Raw genomic sequence first — 13,905 nt, 5'->3', positions numbered from 1 at the left:
GGCTCAGGATGGCTTGCCATGAAGGGCAACAAAACGGAAAACGGGGCTTGGAATCTCGTCAAAGTACCACTGTACTGTAGGAGTGCCACGGATGACACTCAAAGGTGTCCTGCAATGAAACGAAATGGCATCCAAGACAATCACCCCTGGATGACGGGACGTATCGCGGGCGACAGTCGGGCTGGAATCTCACCGCTGTCTGGGCATCTTCAGACAAGTCATCATTGGTCAACGGGGCTCATTTCGAAGCGGGACTCCACAGTGACGGCAGTTCTACTCCAGTCAATGAGACACCAGGCCAATGAAGTGTCTGGAGATGCCCCGGATGCAGTTGGCATACCAAACTTACTGTCGCCCACCACACGGCCCGACCAGAAGTGAGAGTGTGAGCTACCATTTCTCTCCACAACACGGCACCTTAAGTTTTCATCCGTGGCACCCTTACAGCACAGCGGTTCGACGACGATATTCTACGGCCCTTCATGGCAAGACACCCTGAGCTTACATTTCAGCAACATAAAGCACAACCGCACACAGCGAGAGTTTGTACTGCTTGTTTTCATGCTTGCCAAACCTTGCCTTGCCAGCACGAATGCAAGATATTATTTTGGATCTTTCCCCACTTAAGAACGTCTGAAGCATTACGGGTACGACCCTTCAACCAGTTCGGGATTCTGGCGATCTGACGCGCCAATTGGACAGAATTTGGCATGATACCGCAATAACTCTATCAATCGAAGTCGAATAACTACTTGCGCAAGGGGCAAAGATGGACCAACTCGTATTGACTTTCTCAATGTGTTAAGTTCTTCTGTTGAGCAAGTCATGAAATTTTCTGAAATTGTAATCAGTTGTTTGAACATGTACATCACATATACCAATTTCCGTCGCATTCCTTTTTTTTCCCCCTAGAGTGTATCATGATCGCGAGCACAAAACGCATTGCCTCATTCTGCAACAGTTATTAATAAAAGAAAATAAATTCATTAAATGAGTCTGCGATCATCGTAGATTTTTTTAGATTAACGACATCCAGGCCCGCTTCATGTATTTTCATTTAGCACGATGTTTAGGCTACTGGCATCATCAGATCAAAAATCAGAACGCGTAAAACAACGTCCTTATTCAGCTGCTATAAAACCTTCGCATTTGACCCCTACATCCTCAACTAACTATACATTTATTGCAACTGACTCTGAACAGTGTTCCGCGAGTTGTAAGTTTTGACCTGAGGACGGCAGTAGCTGAAACGTTATAAATGAATATAAACTAAGCTAGCTACATATAACATGCGACTTTCAACGAATAATTGGTCAAATAAGACGAGAAGCCATCATTAAATGCGTGACAGGAAGATATAGTCTCTGCACTGGATGACCATTTGAAGCTTTTAAACAATCAACTCTCCTTATTCTTTATCCTAATATGTTGAACAACTCTCACTCTACGCTCTTTGCAGCCTTGACTTCAGAACAAAACACAGCGAAGTTTCCGTGATAAATCCGTACATCATCATATCATTTATTCTTTCCGCACAGTCTCATCGATTTTTCATCACAAAAAAGTTCTAAATGGGTTTGTGTGCACCACAAAGCTAATAAAACGTCTGTTATGCTGCCACATATTCCGACAATTTATGTTACCATCGGCAGATTTTAGAGATTAAAATTGTGTTTAACCTATGTCCATTCTACACGCGGTATACTAAATTCTACACGCGGTATACTAAATTCTACACGCGGTATACAACAAATTAAACTCTAAATTCTGCCAGATGAGAACGTACATCGTCGAAACATGTCGCAGTGTAATAAATATTTTACCGTATTTTACGGACTACAAGACGCACTTTTTTCTTCGAAAAATTGACTCTTAACATTCAGGTGCGTCTTAAACGCTGGACATTTTTATCGTAATTTCGGGTTTAAAATTTCCACTTGCCTTAAAAAGGGTCATATATTCGATTCCGTGGGAAATCTGTCTATCTGGCATCATTGGATTCAACTGGCAACGGCAGTAGGTCAATGGGACGAACATGAGCTGCGGGGATTCACAAGCTTGCTAACACTGTGTCCCACTTGACCTGCCTTAAGAGAAGCTAGAACACTGTCTAGCCTATGATGCATCATTGCAGTCTATGATGCTAGTGGACCTGAATTGAAAGTGGTCTGTGTTATAGGTAGGAGTACAATATTTTTGTTAGAAACTAGCTTCGTAATGGAAAAAATAAAAGATGCGAGCTATAAGTTGAAAGTAATTGCATATGCAGAAGAACATGGAAACAGGGCAGATGGACGGCATTTCGGCATTCCACCAAAAGAAAAACGATTCGCGATTGGCGAGCTTGTGAAGAAAAACTGAAAAAAAAGAGGAAGATTAAATATGCAGATGGAGGACTGAACGCAAAATGGCCAAAACTAGAAGATGGTGTTCGGAAATGGATTCAAGGACACCATCAAAATGGCACTGAAATTAATCCAAAAATGATTCAAATACATACTCCTTAGCCAGGGCTACAGTGGAGCTTAACAGACTTTGAGGGTGGTGTTGGCTGGTGCAAGTTTATGAAGCGTCATGGACTTAGCATGTGAACCAAAACGAAAATACCACAGAAAATGCTACAAGAGTATGAAGAGAAAATATTATCTTTCCATCGCTTTATTATTCAGCATCGAAAGTGTGGCACTCAGCCAAATAGTGAATATGGACGAAACACTCCTCTGGCATTTGATGTGTCAAGTAACAGAACTGATGCCTTGAAAGGTGCTAAAACTGTGAATATAAAAAAAGTGGCCATGAAAAAAATGCATTGGACTGTTGTCCTCTCATGTTGTGCTGACGATGCAACGCTTAATCCAATGATCATTTTCAAGAACAAAACAATGCAAAACTTTCTGAAATACCGCGTGTTGGAGGTTGTTCACGTACAGGACAAGGGTTGGATGGACGACAGCGGTGTAAAATTATGGATTAAAAGAGTGTGGGAGGGAAGAGAAGGTGCTTCATTGAAGATGAGTTCTCTTCTTGTGCTAAATCAATCTAGCAGTCATCTGAAAAATTCTGCGAAAGAGAAACAGACAGGGAAAAACAGAGTTTGCTATTATGCCGGGAGGGCTTACATCACAATTGCAACCTCTTGATGTCTCGATAAATAAACCATTTACAACATATGTGAGAGACAAATGGAACAAATGGATGAAAACCACGAATTCACGCTAAGTGAGCTTTAAATCGACGCCTGGAGTGAGAGAAGACATTATTGTTAAATCTTTCAAGAAGTGGTGTAAGTGGACTGTTTAGGTTGTTATGTTGGTAACGCAACGTAGCGTCTGTATGAAAATCACTGACTGTACTGTGTGCAGTCTGTGGCTGGTTGGCATTGTTGGAATATTCGCTATTGTAGTGTTGGGTGTGAACAGCGCGTAGCGTTGGGCAGTTGGAGGTGAGCCGCCAGAAGTGGTGGATGTGGGGAGATGGCATTGTTTTGAGAGCGGACGATCTGGACAGAAAAAGAAAATTTGTTTAATTGGATATCACAGAACTTTTGAGCGCTATTAAGGTAAATACAATGTTTGTTCTCTATTAAAGTCTTTCGTTTGCTATCTATGCCTATCAGTAGTTCGTGCTTTCAGCAGTTAGAATCTTTTATTTTGCTGGCAGTATTGGCGCTCCCTATATTGCAGTAGATCGAGTAATGAAGATTTTTATGTGGTGATTCATGAAAGGTATAGGTTATTGTTAGTCAGGGCCATTCTTTTGTAGGGATTATTGAAAGTCAGACTGCGTTGCGCTAAAAATAGTGTGTGTCAGTTTAATGATGATCAGATTAAGTAAAGAGAAATCTTTCTGAGTAAGTTGAGTTTTGCTCAGCTGTCTGAAAATCATATAACATAGACGTTTACCAGCACATTCATTCACAATTTTCGAAGGGCATAAATACTGCTCTCGTTTACAGTGAAGACCATCTTATATATGGAGATGACGATGAAGGAGAAGGAAGTATAGATGACGATTTTCAGGGATTGTAAAGGTCAGTTCCGCTTTTTAAATTCAGAATTTTTCTGTCTGGCTATGCAGTCTAATACTGAAAATGGTACAATGTTATTTTTTTAAAAGAGCCTAAAAACTGAAGTGTCTTATAGTCTGTAGCGTCTTATAGTCCGCAAAATAAGGTAGCAGCTTTGTGGCGGTGAACGTAAAATGTCTTTTATACGTAAAGAAGGTTTCAAATAACATTCTGAAGTGTGAGAATTTAAGAGAGACGCAGCTAGAATCGATTGTTTAATATCAAGTGGCCTGTTCGGTCTGAAAAGCGCGACGACACTGGTATTGGACCTTGACCTTGCATGGCGTCCCTTTCCGTTTCGAAGGCCTTCCATTGTTCTCCCTGCAGCCTGCAGCGACCGCTGGCCGGATCCCTGCCTTCGTCCAACAACCAAAAACTGAATCAGTGCACTTTAAAGAATGGCCTTGAAGCAGAAGCGCGAAGAAAGGTTGCGGAGACTGCACTGCTACTACTACAGTTCCCTATCTCTTTTCGTAGCTGAGGTGTGCTCGTGCCGCGTTACTCCTCAAATTATGGACAAACTGAAGACTCTCCGACATAACGTCAGCTTTTAGTTTAATACTCCAACAGCTACCCATTCTTCACTAATACTAAGTTGGAGAACTTGACACACGACATAATAAGTAGAGTGAACTACAAGAGTTTAATTTGACTTTCTATTGGAAGGAAATTGAGGTTTGACGTCCTACCGACATCAAGGTCATTCGAGACTGAATTCAAGCTCGGATTGTTGCAGGGATTGTAACATGCCTGGGGGTACAAATGGCGGGGGACCCTTAAACTGTTTTTTCACTTCTGGACCGTGCGCCCTGTCCACGCCACGTACCTGATTATACCGCGGCGGTCGTATTGTTCTGCTCCACACTGCCGCTGGCTTGCCTGAAATTATGAATCCAAATATGCAAGCGGGTTTAGGGAAGCCACTCAACATCAAACAACACTGTCTAGCTGGTATGAACAACTGTATTGTGAGACGATAAGAAGAATAGCAGGTTGCACTGTTTACACTCTTAAGTCGTAAGTTTTGATGCCAACTTCTAGATGATTATCTGTCCTCAATATCACTTAGACGAGCGTAAATGACGCGACGCGGGTGATCTCTACTGATGCAAAAGCCCACTGATCGAACGAAAGTTCTTATGCTCGTCACGCATACACAGATATTTTGTACCAGTCTTCCTTGATCTTAGTAATGATACAACACTGCTCATAAAGTTAATTTTTCAACTCTCGGTTCTCACTTGTACGAGTGCGCGAGTAACCGTCGCGGCACGGCTGATTGTTTTTGGCTCTGAGCACTATGGGACTTAACATCTATGGTTATCAGTCCCCTAGAACTTAGAACTACTTAAACCTAAGGACAGCACACAACACCCAGCCATCACGAGGCAGAGAAAATCCCTGACCGAGCCGGGAATCGAACCCGGGGCGTGGAAAGCTACCGCACGACCACGAGATGCGGGCGGCTGATTGTTGATAACGCGGAAACGCGATGATCGAACGTACGTTTTTTTTTGCTCGCGTATCATGTCAGACCTAAGTCGCTTTATTTGTTCATGAGACCCAGAAAATATTAGATACAGGCTCCCAGGTAGATGCAATTTTCCTTTACTTCCGGAAGGCGTTCGATACAGTTTCGCACTGTCGCCTGATAAAGTATGACTCTACGGAATATCAGACCAACTATGTGGCTGGATTGAAGAGTTTTTAGCAAATAGAACACAGCACGTTGTTCTCAATCGAGAGACGTCTACAGACTTTAAAGTAACCTCTGGGATGCCACAGAGGAGTGTATGGGATCATTGCTTTTCACAATACATATAAATGACCAAGTAGATAGTGTCGGAAGTTCCATGCGGCTTTTCGCGGATGATGCTGTAGTATACAGAGAAGTTGCAGCATTAGAAAATTGTAAGGAAATGCAGGAAGATCTGCAGCGGATAGGCACTTGGTGTAGGGAGTGGCAACTCACCCTTAACATAGACAAATGTAATGTATTGCGAATGCATAGAAAGAAGGATCCTTTATATATGATAGCGGAACAAACACTGGTAGCAGTTACTCCTGTTAAATATCTGGGAGTATGCGTGCGGAACGATTTGAAATGGAATGATCATATAAAATTAATTGTTGGTAAGGTGGGTACCAGGTTGAGATTAATTGGGAGAGCCCTTAGAAAATGTAGTCCAACAAAGGAGGTGGCTTACAAAACACTCATTCGACCTATACTTGAGTATTGCTCATCAGTGTGGGATCCGTACCAGGTCGGGTTCACGGAGGAGACAGAGAAGATCCAAAGAAGAGCGGCGCGTTTCGTCACAGGGTTATTTGGTAAACATGATAGCGTTATGGAGATGTTTAGCAAACTCAACTGGCAGACTCTGCAAGAGAGGCGCTCTGCATCGCGGTGTAGCTTGCTAGCCAGGTTTCGAGAGGGTGCGTTTCTGGATGAGGTATCTAATATATTGCTCACCCCTACTTATACCTCCCGAGGAGATCACGAATGTAAAATTAGAGAGATTCGAGCGCGCACGGTGGCTTTCCGGCAGTCTTTCTTCCTGCGAACCATACGCGACTGGAACAGGAAAGGGAGGTAATGACAGTGGCACGTAAAGTGCCCTCCGCCTCACACCGTTGGGTGGCTTGCGGAGTATACATGTAGATTTAGACATTAGCACTTGATTGTACTCTTTGGTAGTAACTAAGTTTTACTGATTTACTTTAATTCATTCTGGGAGACCGAACACGGCGCAGATGATTGAGGCTGTATGCTACGACACGCAACGAGCGGATACTCAAACCCTTTATCGGTAGCACTGCCCGTATTTCATTACTGCTTCGCGACCATTTTCACTGAATTCACCTCCATATCTCATTACTTCACTGTAATAGCACTTACAGCAACACCCGAACATTCACAACAATACTTTTCACATGTAGAGCTACCCACAGCACAACCTAACAGTTCCGTGTCCCATGCTCGACTCTGCCGCAAAGATACTCCACAACTAATCCAGCGATATGACAGTACGCTTACAGGATGAGGTAAAATCGGCCGTGCCCTTGGAAAGGAACCATCACGGCATTTGCCTGTAAGCATTCAGGGAAATCAAGAAAAAACTAAATCTGGATAGCCGGACGCTGGTTTGAACCGTCGTACACGCGAGTCCAGTGTGCTAGCCACTGCGCCACCTCGCTCGTTGGAATTGCTACCGTTCTTCCTTTAGCGCTCTATCCGACGATTGGTTGGCAGCAGAAATCCAGCCTGCCTTTTTGTTACTTTATGTCTAGGAACTACATCCGACATCTTTTATGATCTACGTAGTTCAATCGTGATCTTCCACTGACTTCATCCTCATTGAGATACCCCTCTGTTATCGTTTTTAATAGCTGCTAATTTCTAAAAAGAATCTTAATTTCTAAAAAGAATCTCTCTTGGAAGCCCTTGATGCATTTTCACCGTGCAATGGACTGTGCGCTTTATTCAAACCTCCTCGCAAATTAAAACTGAGTTCCGGGCTGGTCCTGGAACCTAGGACCTTTGACTTTCGTGGGCAAGTGCTCTACCGCCAATAACGTCTTATCCTATCTTCGAAGTGTCAAGAGAAGTACTAGAGGAAGCAAAGTTGTGAGATCGAGTAGTGAATCTTGCTTGGATAGCGAAATCCGTAGAGCAGATGTCAGAGAAAGGTAAAGGTCGCAGGTTCGAATCCCGGCGTGGCACACGGTTTTAATCTGCCAAGAAATTTCTCAGATCTGAACTCTTCTTTTTGCATATTCCATGAATTGTTCTCTCTCATTCTTTTAAGGAGTTCGTCGTCCATAAACCTGTTAATACATCTGATTCTAAAGATGCGCTTGTGACACTACATATCACAAGAATTCTGTCGTTTCTTTCCCTCAGATCCCAGAGGCGCGGTCTCAGCCATACAGTGCCACAATCCAAACATATGCTTCAAAAAACCTCCTGATCTGTTTGTTGTCAGCTAACTGCATGGTCGCAGGCCTCCTGTGCGACCTCACGCCGCACCTTAAACTCAAATAGCTGTGATATAACTTCTGATTACGTTAAGGACAAACAAATTAGAGCAGTTATGTTTAGTATTATTTGTGAAACAATAAGCAGTTATCGCCAAAACACGTGATTATAGTTTTATAAGAGGGCTTAGCTACAACTCTATCATATTCGTCTGAAAGTCAATCACTGAGCAATAAACAAGATGCAATAAAGCGTGTGCAGAGGACGAAGATAGGTTTTCTGTGAAGTATCTAGCAAAGAAAACGAAGTAACGGAATCAGAACTGTTGCTAGGAGAAATGAACTAAATGCATAGGATGAAGAAAAACAGCCTGGTGGTAAGGTCATAGCAGGGTAGCGTAACAACAGGTCGCAAAAGAACCTTGTGGAAAAAAACCACGACGTATAAAGAGCTGATCGCAAGAACGCTTGTTGTGGCAATCATTCGCTAGAGGTCGCGCCAATCACAATTTCGACGATTCAACTTTGAAGCGACGTTGGAGACAATGTCGAACATTTTCTGTAAAAACTGTGATTTGAGAAAAAAAGATATAATATTTAGTTTGTTTCCCTTTTTCACCACTCCCCGTTGGGTACAATCAAGGACAAAAATAGCAATTGTGTTTTGGTAACAAATGAAGTATACTCACATTCTGGCCCGAAATAAGCGATGAAACCACGAAAATTAGTATTACTCTATTGTCATCCAGAGACAATGAAAGAAGACAGTTTAGCAAAGAAGATTCGCATATTCTTCCAGAACAGGAAAACAAAGAAAATGGGTAGGGAAGTAAGACAAAAAAGATCTGAAGAAATGCTGACTGAATAGTAGACACTCCTCAACAGACACGAATTCAGACTAGAAGCCAAAACATTCAAAACTTTTCACGGTGATAAAACAGACAGATGAAACACAGGCGTCAAATGGTTAGATGATAGGAACAGAGCTCATTATGAGAAAATCCAAGACTTTTTTGGAGAAGGGTGACGGAAAGGAGAAATAAACAGTACTGTTGACGTGGTCTATATTTCGTCTGAAACGAAATTAAAGCAAGAAAACTTCAAATGGCGTTAATTTCTGTTTTCAGACTGTAACTGTGTTGTTGCAGCTTATTGTGAAGCATAAGATTCGACGACATATTACGGCGTAAAGGTAAAATTGTCACCATTCTGAAGATTAGTTTGAACAATACAGTGCTTTTTACATATGGTCTTGTTCGAGGAGATACGTCGGTTTCCTCCGACTTGACTTATCCAGTTATAGGACGACTTACCATCTATTGTGGACTCCAAACCACAGTGCAACCCGACACTTTTCGCATCAGCAAACATTTCCCGAAGTGAAAAGTGACGCAGCACAGGCAGTGCATCAAATGCAGAAAACCAAAACATACACTGAAGAGCGAAAGACACTGGTACACCTGTGTAATATCATGTAGGGCCCCCGCGAGGACGCAACACGACGTCGCATGGACTCAACTAATGTCTGAAGTAGTGCTGGGGGGTGTGGGGGGGGGGGGGGGGGTATTGACACTATGAATCCTGCAGCGCTGTCCATAACTCGGTAAGAGTACGAGGGGGCACAGATCTCTTCCGAACGGCACGTTGCAATACATCCCAGATACGCTCAGTAATGTTGATGTCTGGGGGTTTGGTGGCCAGCGGAACTGTTTAAATTCAGAAGAGTGTTCCTGGAACCACTCTGTAGCAATTCTGGACGTACATGGTGGTGCATAGTCCTGTTTCAATTGGCCAAGTCCGTCGGAATGCACAAAGGACATGAATGGCTGCAGGTGATCAGAAAGTATATTTACGTACGTGTAATCTTCCACAGTTGTATCTAGGCGTATCAGGAGTTCCCTATCACTCCTACAGCATCAAAGAGTCTCCAGCAGCTTGAACAGTCCTCTGCTGACATGTAGGTTCCATGGACTCATGAGGTTGTCTCCATACCCATTCACATCCATCCGCTAGATACAATTTGAAATGAGACTCGTCCAACCAGGCAACATGTTTCCCGTCATCAACAGCCCAATATCGGTGACGATGCGCCCCTTTGGCGTAAAGCTTTATGTCGTGCAGTCGTCAAGCGTACACGAGTGAGCTTTTGGCTGCGAAAGCCCATATCGATGATGTTTCGTTGAATGACTCGCACGCTGACATTTGTTGATGGCCCAGCATTGAAATCTGCAGCAGTCTGCGGAAGGGCTGCACTTCTGTCACGTTGAACGATGCTCTACAGTCATCGTTGGTCCCGTTCTTGGAGGATCTTTTCCCGGCCACAGCGATGTCGAAGATTTGATGTTTTACCAGATTCCTGTTGTTCAGGTACACTCTTGAAATGGTCGTACGGGAAAATCCCCACTTCATCGCCATCTCGGTGATGCCGTGGCCAATCGCTCATGCGCCGATTGTAACACCACGCTCAAACTCACTTAAATCTTCATAATCTGGCATTGTAGCAACAGCAACCGATCTAGCAACAGCGCCAGACACTTGTCTTATATAGGCGTTGTCGACTGCAGCGCCATATTCTGCCTGTTTACATATATCTGTATTTGAATACGCATGGCTATACCAGTTTCTTTGGTACTTCTGTGTATATTCATGGCTTGTGGAAAGATCACAGTACGACTCAGTTTTTGCAGTTCAAGGCACACTATCAAACTAAAACCGCATTTTGATTACACAGAATGGACATATGATCAACGAATCTGAACAATTCAGACTTCTAGGTCATGAAAAGCCGACGTTCAGGATCTTGTTCAAAAACTGAATGCTGCTATATTTACTATTAGAACTTTATCTGCAGTAAGTGTGGGACCTGTAAGAAAATTAGTCTACTTTCTTTATTTTCATTCGCTTCTGACACACAGTATTATCTTCTGGGGTAACGCGTCCCATTGAAGAAGGGTACTTTGGGCTCAGAAACGTAAAGTTCGAGCAATATGTCACCCCTGTTTAGGAGTCTGAGAATTCTGACATTCGCCACTCAATATACATTTTGTTTAATTTCGTTTGTTGTTAACAATATGAGGTTATTTCCCAGAATTAGCGCCGGTCGGAGTGGCCGAGCAGTTCTAGGCTGTGAAGACTGGAACCGCGCGACCGCTACGGTCGCAGGTTCGAATCCTGCCTCGGGCATGGATGTGTGTGATGTCCTTAGGTTAGTTAGGTTTATGTAGTTCTAAGTTCTAGGGGATGATGACCTCAGAAGTTAAGTCCCTTAGTGCTCAGAGCCATTTGAACCATTTTTGAACCAATAATTAGCAGCTTTCACTCGGTTAAAACTAGGAGGAAATTCAGTCTGCATTTGGATAATGCCTCCTTGACTCTTCCGCAGAAAAGCTTGCAGTATTTCGCTGCAACCATTTTCAGTCGGCTATCATAGGAATTAAAAAATCTTAGCTATAATCCTCGCACATGCAAGTCAAAACTGAAGAATTTCATCGTGGATCACTCCTATCCTATGGGGGACTTTCTGGAAAAATTAAACTAATTCCTGTGTTACATGGTTGACTATGGTAATACATACTCGCAGCTTGTCATTTGCGTATGATTTGTCTACATTCTATTTGTGTTAATTTCATGTAATGACCATGAAGATTTACTCTTCAGTTTCGTTTTAAAAGACACGAAAAATAAAAACAAAAGAATAAAATAATGTACTTGTAGGTTTGTGCCTTCCTTTATGGTAATACAGTCAAGGGCTGTTATCAATGATACGGGTTAACTTGATAGGTAGATCTGCGTTACTCGAGTCTCTTTAAACAGTTTATATATCATAACACGATAGCGATTCTTATTCTTGGCAATGTCACGGAAAGAAGTATTCATACACACAAGATATGTTATTTGGGCAACTAACTGTAAGAGGCGGGGAGGGGGGTTCCTTCCTAATCTGTACATATAAAAGGATTAAGTGAATTAATCGCCTGCAAAAAGTGATTAAATATTTTTTACCGGCTGGCATCACACAGTGGGGAAAAAAGTATTCATATACGCAAAGAAAATTACAATACAAATAAAATGACAGTGTTAGTACTTTGTAGTAATTCCTCTTTTATGTATCACTTCTGTTGCATTCTTTGCCAATGGACTGAACATGTTTTGGTAGTCAGAGGTAATATGTCATGTTTTCTGACCATTCTTTCAAGCGTACAACCCAAATGTTAAAGTGGATTAAGGTCACTGCCCTGCGCTCGAGACGTGAGAACATGGGGCGAATGGTACAACACCCACAGGCAAACAATTTCCGCTGTATGCTTAGGGACTGTGTGTTGTTGAAAGTAGTAATCTGTGCCTATACAAGTCATCAACTTATTTTTACTGATTTGCATTTAGGATATTTAAATACTGACATCTTTCCATGTTATGTTCAACAAGAGCAGGATGCCCAACACCAGATGCAGCCATACATGCTCATACCACAATTTCTCCACCACTGTGGATTGAATGTTTGTGGAATCCAGCTCAATATTTAGTTAAGCTGGTTGTGACCTTCAGTCCTGGTAAGCACAGTTCTTGCACGTGAGCAACAGTGTATGAATACTTTTTTCCGTGACTGTATAAGACGACCTCAATCTAGTTATTGGCAGAGATGCCTCGCCAAAGTGTTCATTCCGTGTTTAGGTGGCGCCCTACTATCTACAAACCACTGTAACCAATTAGTAAAAACAGTTGCAACCTAAAGCGACAAATGTTATTTGAAGATTTTGCAGTGGCTGTTCACCCGCTTTACAGAATTTCAATAAAAAGAAAGTTAAGTCCCAGAGACCTGAGGAGAAAACTGGATGCGGAGCGATGAACGGACTGAAACAGAACAGAAGGAAAAGAAGAAATGAACGTCTGCCATAGACAAACGGCACTTACTGAAAACAGAAAACCTTCGTCTTGAGTAGGAGGGAGGAAGACACGAAGTGAATCCCCAACAGGGCACTACACGACTCGGGTCACTGGCACGAAGTCGCGCGCTCTCACGCACGCCGGCTGAAAAAGTCTGCACAGAGGCGGCGCGGCTCTTCGGTCGAGCGTAAGAAGCAACCAGTTCGCCCAGGTCGAGGGCAGCCGGCGCTGTTGCGTCACAGCTAGCAACGAAGCAGGCGGTGCGCCGGACTGCCGGCGGCTGTGTAGTGTGGAGAGGGGGAAGCGGCAGACAGCTGGATGGTGGGGGGTTTGGAGGGGGGTTGGGGGGGGGGGATGCAACCGTCTGCGCCGTGGCCTGACGATGCGAGCGCACGCGCAGCCGGTTCTCGCGCGTCGTTTCGGCGGCGAAATTCCGCTGCTCCTTCTGACCTCGGCGACCGCAGACCGGCGCGCGAATGGCGAGCAGCGATAAGTCCCAGTGTCGCTCTTCCTGTGACCTTCTACCGAACGGCAAAGCTGTTTCCAGTTCACCGCGTAGCCGTATCTGTTGTTGTGGTCTTCAGTGTGAGTGGTTTGATGCAGCTCTCCATGTTACTCTCCCTGTACTTACTGCAACCTCATCCTTCTGAATCTGCTTAGTGTATTCATCTCTTGGTCTCCCTCTACGATTTTACCCTCCAATACTAAACTGGTGATCCCTCGATGTCTCAGAACATGTCCTACCAACCGATCCCTTCTTCTAAGTCAAGTTGTGCCACAAGCTCCTCTTCTCCCCAGTTCTATTTAATACCTCCTCGTTAGTTATGTGATCTACCCATCTAATCTTCAGCATTCTTCTGTAGCACCACATTTCGAAAGCTTCTATTCTCTTCTTATCTAAGCTATTTATCGTCCACGTTTCACTTCCACACATGGCTACACTCCATACAAATACTTCTGCGTGTTGGGGAGACGTT

At 43.4% G+C, this 13,905-nt stretch overlaps 1 protein-coding gene across 7 annotated transcripts in view; it reads right to left on the bottom strand.

Annotated features, from left to right (window-relative positions):
• The window catches only part of LOC126272722 (V-type proton ATPase 116 kDa subunit a 1), a 610,777-nt gene that overhangs the window by 416,025 nt on the left and 180,847 nt on the right, over positions 1–13,905 (bottom strand). Inside the window, exon 1 of one of the 7 annotated variants that reach the window (XM_049975770.1) lies at positions 12,956–13,200. The exons of 5 other annotated variants lie outside the window; for them this stretch is intronic. The gene's annotated coding sequence lies outside the window, so the exon portion shown is untranslated. Of the gene's footprint in view, positions 1–12,955; positions 13,201–13,905 lie in introns of those variants that run through there. One more of the 7 variants, XM_049975768.1, reaches the window with a different exon arrangement.

Source organism: Schistocerca gregaria, chromosome 5 (genome assembly GCF_023897955.1).
Source record: "Schistocerca gregaria isolate iqSchGreg1 chromosome 5, iqSchGreg1.2, whole genome shotgun sequence".
Taxonomy (NCBI): Eukaryota; Metazoa; Arthropoda; class Insecta; order Orthoptera; family Acrididae; genus Schistocerca; species Schistocerca gregaria.
This window is presented reverse-complemented; position numbering and strand designations above follow the sequence as displayed.